Raw genomic sequence first — 9,233 nt, forward strand, 5'->3', positions numbered from 1 at the left:
TGTTTGTGAATTTGTGTATGATTGTGTATGTTTGTGTGTGTTTGTGAGTGTGTGTATGATGGTGTATGTTTGTGTGTGTGAATGTGTGTGGATTATTGTGTATGTTTGTGTGTGTTTGTGAATGTGTGTGTATGGTTGTATACATGTGTTTGTATGTGAATGTGTGTATGGTTGTGCACATGTGTTTGTATGTGAATGTTTTGAATGACTGTATACATGTGTCTGTGTGTGTTTGTGAATATGTGTGTATGGTTGTGTATGTTTGTGAATGTGTGTGTATGGTTGTATACATGTGTTTGTGTATGTATGTTTGTGAATGTGTGCAGGACTATAGGAGTCTGGACTAGACAGAATTGAGAGCCTTCACACCAGTTCAGAGTGACACGAGAGGTCCATCCTGGGGAGACAAGGTCGATTCTGGGCAAGACCTGGCATAGGGCATCTGCTCTATGGCATCCTGAGGGAAACCAAAGAAATGAGCTGGTAGAAAACTGAGACCAGTGCACATCATGCCATGATAGAGTCCAGGGAAGGTCTAGCAATGCCCACCCCATACCCTCTCCTCATTAGGCCATTCATTTCTACAGCAAGTTTCTAGATTTCAAAGAGCTCTGGGGCCTTGGCAAGGAGTAGGGGAGGATCTTTATTGCCTTCAAATCACTACACACACTATCCTCTAGGCCAAGTCAGAAGCCCCTGTGGGCATTCTGGGGAAATGCTAACCCAAGAAGTGAGTTGTCCCAAGATACAGTGGCTTCCTTTTATTAGAAGTCTTCAAACAAAGTCTAGATGGCCACTTCTTGGCTATTGGAGAGATGAGGTGAATTCTTGTTCAGGCATCAGTTGCACTAGATGGCCAATAAGTTCCTTCTGATTCTGAAATGTCATTCTGCAAGTGTCTTTGTGACCTCATCAGATCCTCTGGGTTCAATCCCCCCCTGTATGCAGATGGCTCCCACGTGCATCTGTTCAGCTCTAGTATCTGTCCTATATCAGCCAGGGTCCCATTGAATCCAACCCGCCCAAAGCTGAATGCACTGTCCTCCCTGTTAAGTCCAGCCCATCTCCAAACGTCTCTCCATTAAGAGCTCCGCCACTCTGGCACTCCCCTGGGTAATCGTCCTCTTCTCTTCATTCTCCTCGTCAGCCATCGTTTCCCCATTCACAGATGGGGACCAGCCTATCCCAGATGCTCATTGCTCTCTCCTAAATTATTTCAGAACTCCTCATCGGTCTCCCTGCCTCCAGCGTCTCCTCTCTCTGACCCATCCTCCACAAAGCTGTCAAAGGGATATTCCTAAAATCCAAGTGTGACTGGCCACTCCTGTGCTCAGGAATCCTCATTGGCTCACCATTGCCTCTAGAATTAGACACAAATTCCTCAGTTTGACATTCAAGGTCCTTCTGGCTCCTAACTGTCTCTCTAGTTGGGTGGTGCCTTATTCCCCCTACAGCACTCTCCATTATTGCCCTACTGATTCCTCTCTGTGCAACTTCCACCTCTGTCTTCAAACAGGTGTTCCTCCATGTTCTTCCTCCTCACCTCTACTTCATGAAAAACCTAGTTTTCAATTCAAACTCAGAAAATTGGCCCCTCTGTCATCTCCCCTCTCTCCTTTATCTTCAGTCTCTCTCTATCACCTGGGAAAATATGCCCAAGTTTCTCTCATCTGTAAAAAAACAAAAACAAAAACAATGCCAAACTCTCTCTCGATCCTTCTACCCCTGCCTCCTCCTTTTCTCCTGATTTTGGGGATTAAACTCCTTGAGAAGGCTATGGACAGCAGGTCTGGCCTCCTCATCACTGAACCAAAAATCCTCTGTCCAAAGTTGCCACTGTTGTCACAATTGCCAGATCTAGTGGCCTTTTCTCAATCTACCTCCTCCTTAACCTCTCAGCAGCCTTTGACACTCTCAATAATCCTCTTTCCCTAGATCTCTCCTCTCTAGGTTTCTATCGCACTGTTCTCTCCTGGTTCTCCTACCATCCACACCATTCCTTTTCAGTTGCCTTTGCTGGCTCTTCACCTAGGCCCTGCCTGCCAAACATGGATGTCCCCCAAGGCTCTGTCCTGGGTCCTCATCTCCATCTAGCCTATTTCACTTGGTGATCGCATTGACTCCCATGGATTCAATTATAATCTCTATGCAGATAATTTTCTCCTTCTCTATCCTGCCCTAACCTCTCTAGTGCTCTCTAGTCCCACCAAGGGGTCTGCCTGCCACAAGTCTATCCCCACATCAATCTTCTACTCAGCTGCCAAAGTGATCTTCCCAAAGTACAGGTCTGATCATGGCCCTCCCTCCACAATAAATTCCTATGGTTCCCTATTACCTTCAGGATCAAATATAAAATCCTCTGTTTGGCATTCTGAGCCCTTCAGAGCCTGACCACTGCCTCCCTTTCCAGTATTCTTGTGTTCACTGATTCAATGACCCTCCTACCTCAGTCCTCTCACCTGTCATCCATTCTTGGGATGATCTCCGTCTCTGTCTCCAATATTATCCTGCCTTCTACAAGGAGACTTTTGTAAGCACAAGCAAGGTGGGATTTCTGTGGTTTTCCTTTTGGAGTTCAGTTTCCCAGGCTCAGGCTAAATTGTAGATGTCTGAAGGATTAATTTCCTTTGAACCCTGATAATTCCCAGCTGTGCTGAGTTGGGTAGGCTTCATGCCTTCTGGTTCTGAGCCAATCAGAGGCCGAGTTCTTGTTATATATTCTGAAGGCTGGCATTTTGCTTTGGGGGGTTTGCTCATAAGAAGGACCTTGTGATTTCCTGTTGCAGACTCTGAGCAGCTGTGTGTTCAGAGCCCCTGTTCCCCCGCCCCAACTGCTTGGATGTCTGTGCTCTCTTGACCCAGTGATGTATGTAAAGTGTATAGCAATAGTGCTTTACTCAGACAGCAGAAGTCCTGTCTATTGATCTTTGTGCTAATTTCTCTGCTTGTATTTTCCCTGTTTGTATTTTCTCCACGTTCAGGGTGCTGAGCTTTCCCCTGAACTAGTGAATGCAATTAAAAGTAGGATTGTTAACCCCTTTTTGAGTAGTCTTTTCTTTAATAAAAGCAGATCAAAGAACCTGTGCTAGCAGGCCATCCTGGGTGTGCTAGAGTGCTTGCTGTTACAACTTTCCACATACACATTAATATCAGTAGCCTTCCCTCTGCCATTAGCTTTCATTTGTCCTGACTCTATCTCATTTGAACATGGGGGTCTGCATGTTGTCCCACCCCTCCCCCACCATTAGCCTGCAAATTCCTTAAGAATGGGGTTTGGAGTGGCTAGGTGGCACAGTGAATAGAGCACCAGCCTTGGAGTCAGGAGGTCCTGAGCTCAAATCTGGCCTCAGACACTTAGCACAAAAACTAGCTGTGTGACCTTGGGCAAGTCAACCCCACTTGCCTTCCAAAAAGCAAAAAAATAAAAAATAAAATAAATAAAAGAATAGGGTTTGTCTTCACCTTTCTTTGTATTCCTGGTGCTTAGCATACTGCCAGGAACACAGTAGGTGCTTAATAAATGCTTGTTTATTTGGCATGACTTAACTCGTGTCATTGCCTACAAAAAGCCTTCTATGTTCCCCATAGATATTAGTGCCCTTCCCCCCTTTCAAATGTATTATTTTTAAACCATGTATTTACTTACTTATAGCAGCTCTTTTTGTAGTGGCTAAGAATTGGAAATCAAAGGGATGCCCATCAGCTGAGGAATGGCTGAACAAGCTATGGTATATGATTGTAATGGAATATTATTGTGGTCTAAGAAATGACAAGCAGGATGATTTCAGAAAAACCTGGAAAGATTTACCTGAATTGATGCAGAGTGAAGTGAGCAGAACCTGAACATCGTACACAGTAACAGCAACATTGTACAATGATCATCTGTGAGTAACTTAGCTCTTCTGGGCAATACAGTGATCCAAGACAACCCCAAAGGACTCATGATGAAGCTTACTATCCACCTCCAGAGAAAGAGCTGATGTTGTCTTAATGCAGACTGAAGCACACTAGTTTTTACTTTCTTCCTTTCATTCTTTTTCTTTTATCTGAATCTTCCCATACCAAATGATTAATATGGAAATGTTTTATCTGATTGCACATGTATAATATATATCTGATTGCTACCATCTCAGGGAGGAAAGACAGGGAAGGATAGAATTTGGAATTCAAAACTTTAAAAAAATCAAAATTTGCTTTAACATGTGATTGGGAGAAAATAAATATATATATAATTTTTTTAAAGGAAAAGATGCATTTTTATTTGCATATTGTTGGTCCCTTGGGAGAAGGTAGGCTCCTTGGAGGCAGGGACTGCATTTGTATTGTCTTCCTGTCTCCAGAGTCGAGGACAGTGATTGACATATGGAAGGTGCTTAATCAGTGCTTATTGAATTAAAGTAAAGCGCTACCGCCTCACAGCCTGGGATCAGGTTATTCTCAGTCCAGTTTCCTGTGTAGGACCTTGAAAGCATTTGCATTTTCTGGGTCCTAAGCAGGTGACCAGCCTTGGTCCATACTTATCCATTGGACCTGTATCTTTCATCTAAGAGAAGATTCCAAAGAAGGAAGGATTTCTCATGCTGCGTAGTAAAGAAGCCCCATGGACTAGGAGCTCCGCCTTGATGGGACACCAGTGACTTCTGCAGGGTCATTAGCTTTATACACACACTCTTCGTTACTCACTTTTGTTGGTCTTGTTTTGAGCTACAGCATTGATTTGACCTAAGAAATGAGTACTTCTGAGCAGTTACTATGTGCTAAACACTGGAGATACCAAGAAAGGCTAAAAAACCCCAGTCTCTGCCCTCAAGGAGTTCCCATTCTAATGAAGGAAACAATATGCAAATTATAATGTTCACAGAGCCATGTCCAGAGCAGAGGGCAGGTCAGTGTAGAAGGGAGGCCCAAGCAGTTGGGCAGAGGACAAGGAAGGCACTCCTTTGGAGGACTTTGGGATTCAAGATAAGTCCACAGCAAAGGTGTGGAGATGGGAGATGGAATGCATCTTCAAGGAACGGCAAATAAACCAGAGGACATGGAGGGGAGTAAGGCTTAAGAAGATTTAAGTAGGAAGGAGTTAGGTTGTGAAGAGGTTTAAGTGACAGAGGAATTTACATTTGATTTTGGAGATAATAGGCAGGCAGTGAAGTTTCCTGAGTAGGAAAGTGAGATGGTCAGACCTCTGCTTTAGAAAAATCACTTTGAGGGGAGGCCAGGTGGCTCAGTGAGTAAGAGCACTGGCCCCAGAGTCAAGATAACCTGGGATCGAATCCGGGCTCTGATACTTAGCACCACACCCAGAAATAACTGGCCATGTAACCTTGAGCAAGTTACTTAACCCCAATTGCTTAAAAAAATAATCACTTTGGCAGCTGATGGAGAGGATGGATTGGAGTGGGGAAGGTGTGGGAAAACATTACCTCCCTTGGGAACCCAGAGATGCTGCTCTCCTGCCACCAGAGAGACAATGAGAGGAACAGTCATCTCAGCCTAATTTAGCCCATTTTATCTCTGTGGACATTAATGTATCAAACTTTACTGACCTCAGACTATAGTCCAGGTTCTGAAAGCAAGAGCTAAATGGACTACATTGGGTTTGGGAGGGTGGGGCAGCTTTAACAAGATTCAGTGCTGTTTATGGTGAAAGGGAAAGTGTGTTTGCCATTCACAGTCAACCATGATGTCCAGGAAAGTGCATTCTGGCTTACACCATCCAGCCCTCTCACCAAAAAGCTTCAAGTATCCAGTAAATCTCAACCCATTCCGGGGGTTTTCCAGATGACTGGGTTCAAATTCCTAATGGCCTCATTTATCCAGAGTGCAGGCAATGAAGGAGTTTCACATGGCAAGTGACAAATGCTGTGCCTATTTGATGGCTCAGTTTCTACATTTCCCTTGTGCTCCCTTTGGGAGTTCTAGTTAGATGCAGCTGGGTGAACCCAAATGCTCGGTGTGGAAGTTGGGGACAAAACAGTTCTGTGAAGGTACAATAAAAAGAAGTCTCCAAATATTCTCCATTGGAGAAGACTAAAGATATCCTCTTGGGAGAACAATTAGTATCCAAACCTTTAGCAGGAGTGCAGAGTGAACATCCAAATAGAAAGGAATGGGCTGTGCTCTGGGAAAAGCTCTTCCCATGCCAAGGAAGACAGGGGACTACTTCTGCTGCCAAGGACTTGTTTAGGGGATGTCTAAGAACTCTGACTATAAGGTAAACACATTAGCATGTTTATCCACTTATTCATTTGTGCCCCCTGCCCTTTCTCCCCTACCCTACCTCTGAAGCAGTGTGGTGCAACAGAGAGCCAGACTCAAAGGCAAGGAAATCTGAGTTCAGTTCCTACCTCAGACACATGCTGTGTGACCTCAGATGAGTCACAACCTCTCAGGTCTCTAAACAGGATTCAGACTTCCAGTTATAGAGAAGGAGCTAACCTGCATTGGGAGAGAGAATTTACTTACCTGGAAGTTCCCTGTATCAATGGATTCACAGATCCATTTCCTTACACTTTCCCTTTCATTCCCCTAAGAGAATATGTCATTTCAAGCAGGAGATAAAACTTTATATTCTTTGAAATCTTGGGCTTCAGCTACAGTGAATCTATCTTACCTTGTCTTCCACCTTCCCTCTGCAGTCCTTACTTGGTACAATTAAGCAGATGGTAATTAAGCCAGAAGCCCCATGGAATTTCTAATCCTAAATCAAAGTAAGGCTTCTGAAACAGGTGCCATCCTAGGGGATCAGGAAGTCCAGGTTTTAAAAGTGCCCAAATCTTTGTCCAATTATATGCCAATAAATCTGACAATCTAAATAAAATTAATGAATATTTATAAAAGTATAAATTGCCCTGATTAATAGAATAGGATATAGAATATTTAAATAATCCAATCTTAGAAAAAGAAAGTGAATGAACCACCAATGAACTCCTTAAGAAAAAATCCCCAGGACCAGATAGATTCACAAGTGAATTCTACCAAACATTTAAGGAACAATCTAATTTAAAGAAACACTATGTAAACTATTTGAGAAAACAGGCAAAGAAGGACTTCTGAATTTCCTTTACAATACAAATATGGTGTTGATACCTAGAGCAAGAAGAGAAAAAGACTATAGACCGATTTCTCTAATGAATATTGATGCAAAAATTTTAATGAAATACCAGCAAGGAGATTACAGGAATATACAATCATACACTATGACCAGGTGGGATTTATACCAAGAATGCAGGACTGGTGTAATATTAGGAAAACTATCAGCATAATTGACCATATCAATAATAAAGCCAACATAAATCCTGCAGTGAGAAACAGAAAGACAAATTCCATTTAAAATAACCATAGAAAAAAATTAAAATGAAAAAAAATTTAAATAAAATAGCCATAGACAATTTAAAATACTTGAGAGTATACCTGCCAAGATAAACCCAGGAACTATATGGACACAACTATAAAACATTTTTCACACAAATAAAGTCATATCTAAATAATTTTAAAAATATTAATTGCTCATGGTTAGGCTAGGTCAATGTAATTAAAAGGGCATTTCTGCCTGAATTAATCTATTTACTTAGTGCCATAGCAATGAAACTACCAACAAATATTTTATAGTTAGAAAAAAATCATAACAGAATTCATCTGGAAGAACAAAAGGTCAAGAATATCAAGGGAATCAGTGAAAGAATGTAAAGGAAGATGACCTAGTTATACCAAATCTCAAACTATATTATAAAGTGGTGATTATCAAAATAATTTGTTACTGGCTAAGAAATAGAGTGATGGATCAGTGGAATAGACTGGGTGCATTGAAACATTGGAAAAAAATGACCATAGTAATCTAGTATTTGATATACCCAAAGATCCAAGCTCTGGGTATACTCATTTGACAAAACTGCTGAGAAAACTGGAAAACTGTATGGCAGAAACTAGGTACATACCAAGATAAGGTCAAAATGGGCATATGATTTAAACATAAAGGGTGATGCCATAATATACAAATTAGGAAAGGGTGGAATAGTTTGCCTGTCAGATCTAAGGAGAAGGGAAGAATTTAGGACCACACAAGACATAGAGAACATTACAAAATGTAAAATGGATCGTTTTGGTTATATACAATTAAAAAGATTTTGCACAAACTAAACCAAAGCAACCAAAATTAGAAGGGAAGAAAAAAACTTGGGGGGAAAGTTTATAGTAAGTATCTCTGATACTTCATTTCTCAAATATATAGAGAACTGAATCAAATTCTTAAGAATATAAGTCATTCCCCAATTGAAACATGATTAAAGGATATAAACAGGCATTTCTCAGATGAAGAAATAAAAACTATTTATGAAAAACACTCTGAATCACTATTGATTAGAGAAATGCTAATTAAAACAACTCTGCAGTGCCATCTCACACTTATAAGATCAGTTAATATGACATAAAATGAAAATGACAAATGTGGGAAGGATGTGGGAAAATTGGGACACTAATGCATTGCTGGTGGAGTTGTGAACTGATCCAACTGTTCTGGAGAACAATTTAGAACTATGCCCAAAGGACTATAAAACTGTGCATACCATCTGATCCAGCAATATACCACTACTACATCTATATCCCAAAGAGATTTTTTAAGGGGGGAGGAGGGAGAAGAATACATTTGTACAAAAATATTTCTAGCAGATATTTTTGTGATTGCTAAGAATCAGAAATTGAGGAGATATCCATCGATTGGGGAACTGCTGAACAAGTTGTGGCATATAATTGTTATGGAATACTATTATGCTATAAGAATTGACAAGCAGGATAATTTCAGAAAAATCTGGAGGAACTTACATGAACTGAAACAGAGTGAAGTGAGCAAAAACAGACCATTGGACACAGAAACAGTAATGCCGTACAACAAGAAGTCGTGAAAGAGTCAGCTATTCTTGACAATACAGTGTGACCCAGGATGATCCAAGGACTCATGATAAAAAGTGCCACCTGCTTCCCAAAGGGAACTAATGTCTCAACACAGACAGAAGCATCCTATTCTTCATTCTTTCTTTTCAAAAAACGTTCTTGCACAAAATGACTAATACAGAAATGTTTTACATGATTGTACATATATAATCCATGTCAGATTGTTTACCTTCTCAGGGAAGAGAGAGGAGAGGGAAGGAGGGATAAAATTTGGAACTCAACATTTTCAGGAAAAAAAAGAATGCTTAAAAATATTTTTGCATGTAATTGGAGGGAAATAAAATGTT

The sequence above is a fragment of the Petaurus breviceps genome, unplaced genomic scaffold, assembly GCF_028583685.1.
Source record: "Petaurus breviceps papuanus isolate PSGF00001 unplaced genomic scaffold, PetGlider_PUasm1.0 218, whole genome shotgun sequence".
Lineage (NCBI taxonomy): Eukaryota > Metazoa > Chordata > Mammalia > Diprotodontia > Petauridae > Petaurus > Petaurus breviceps.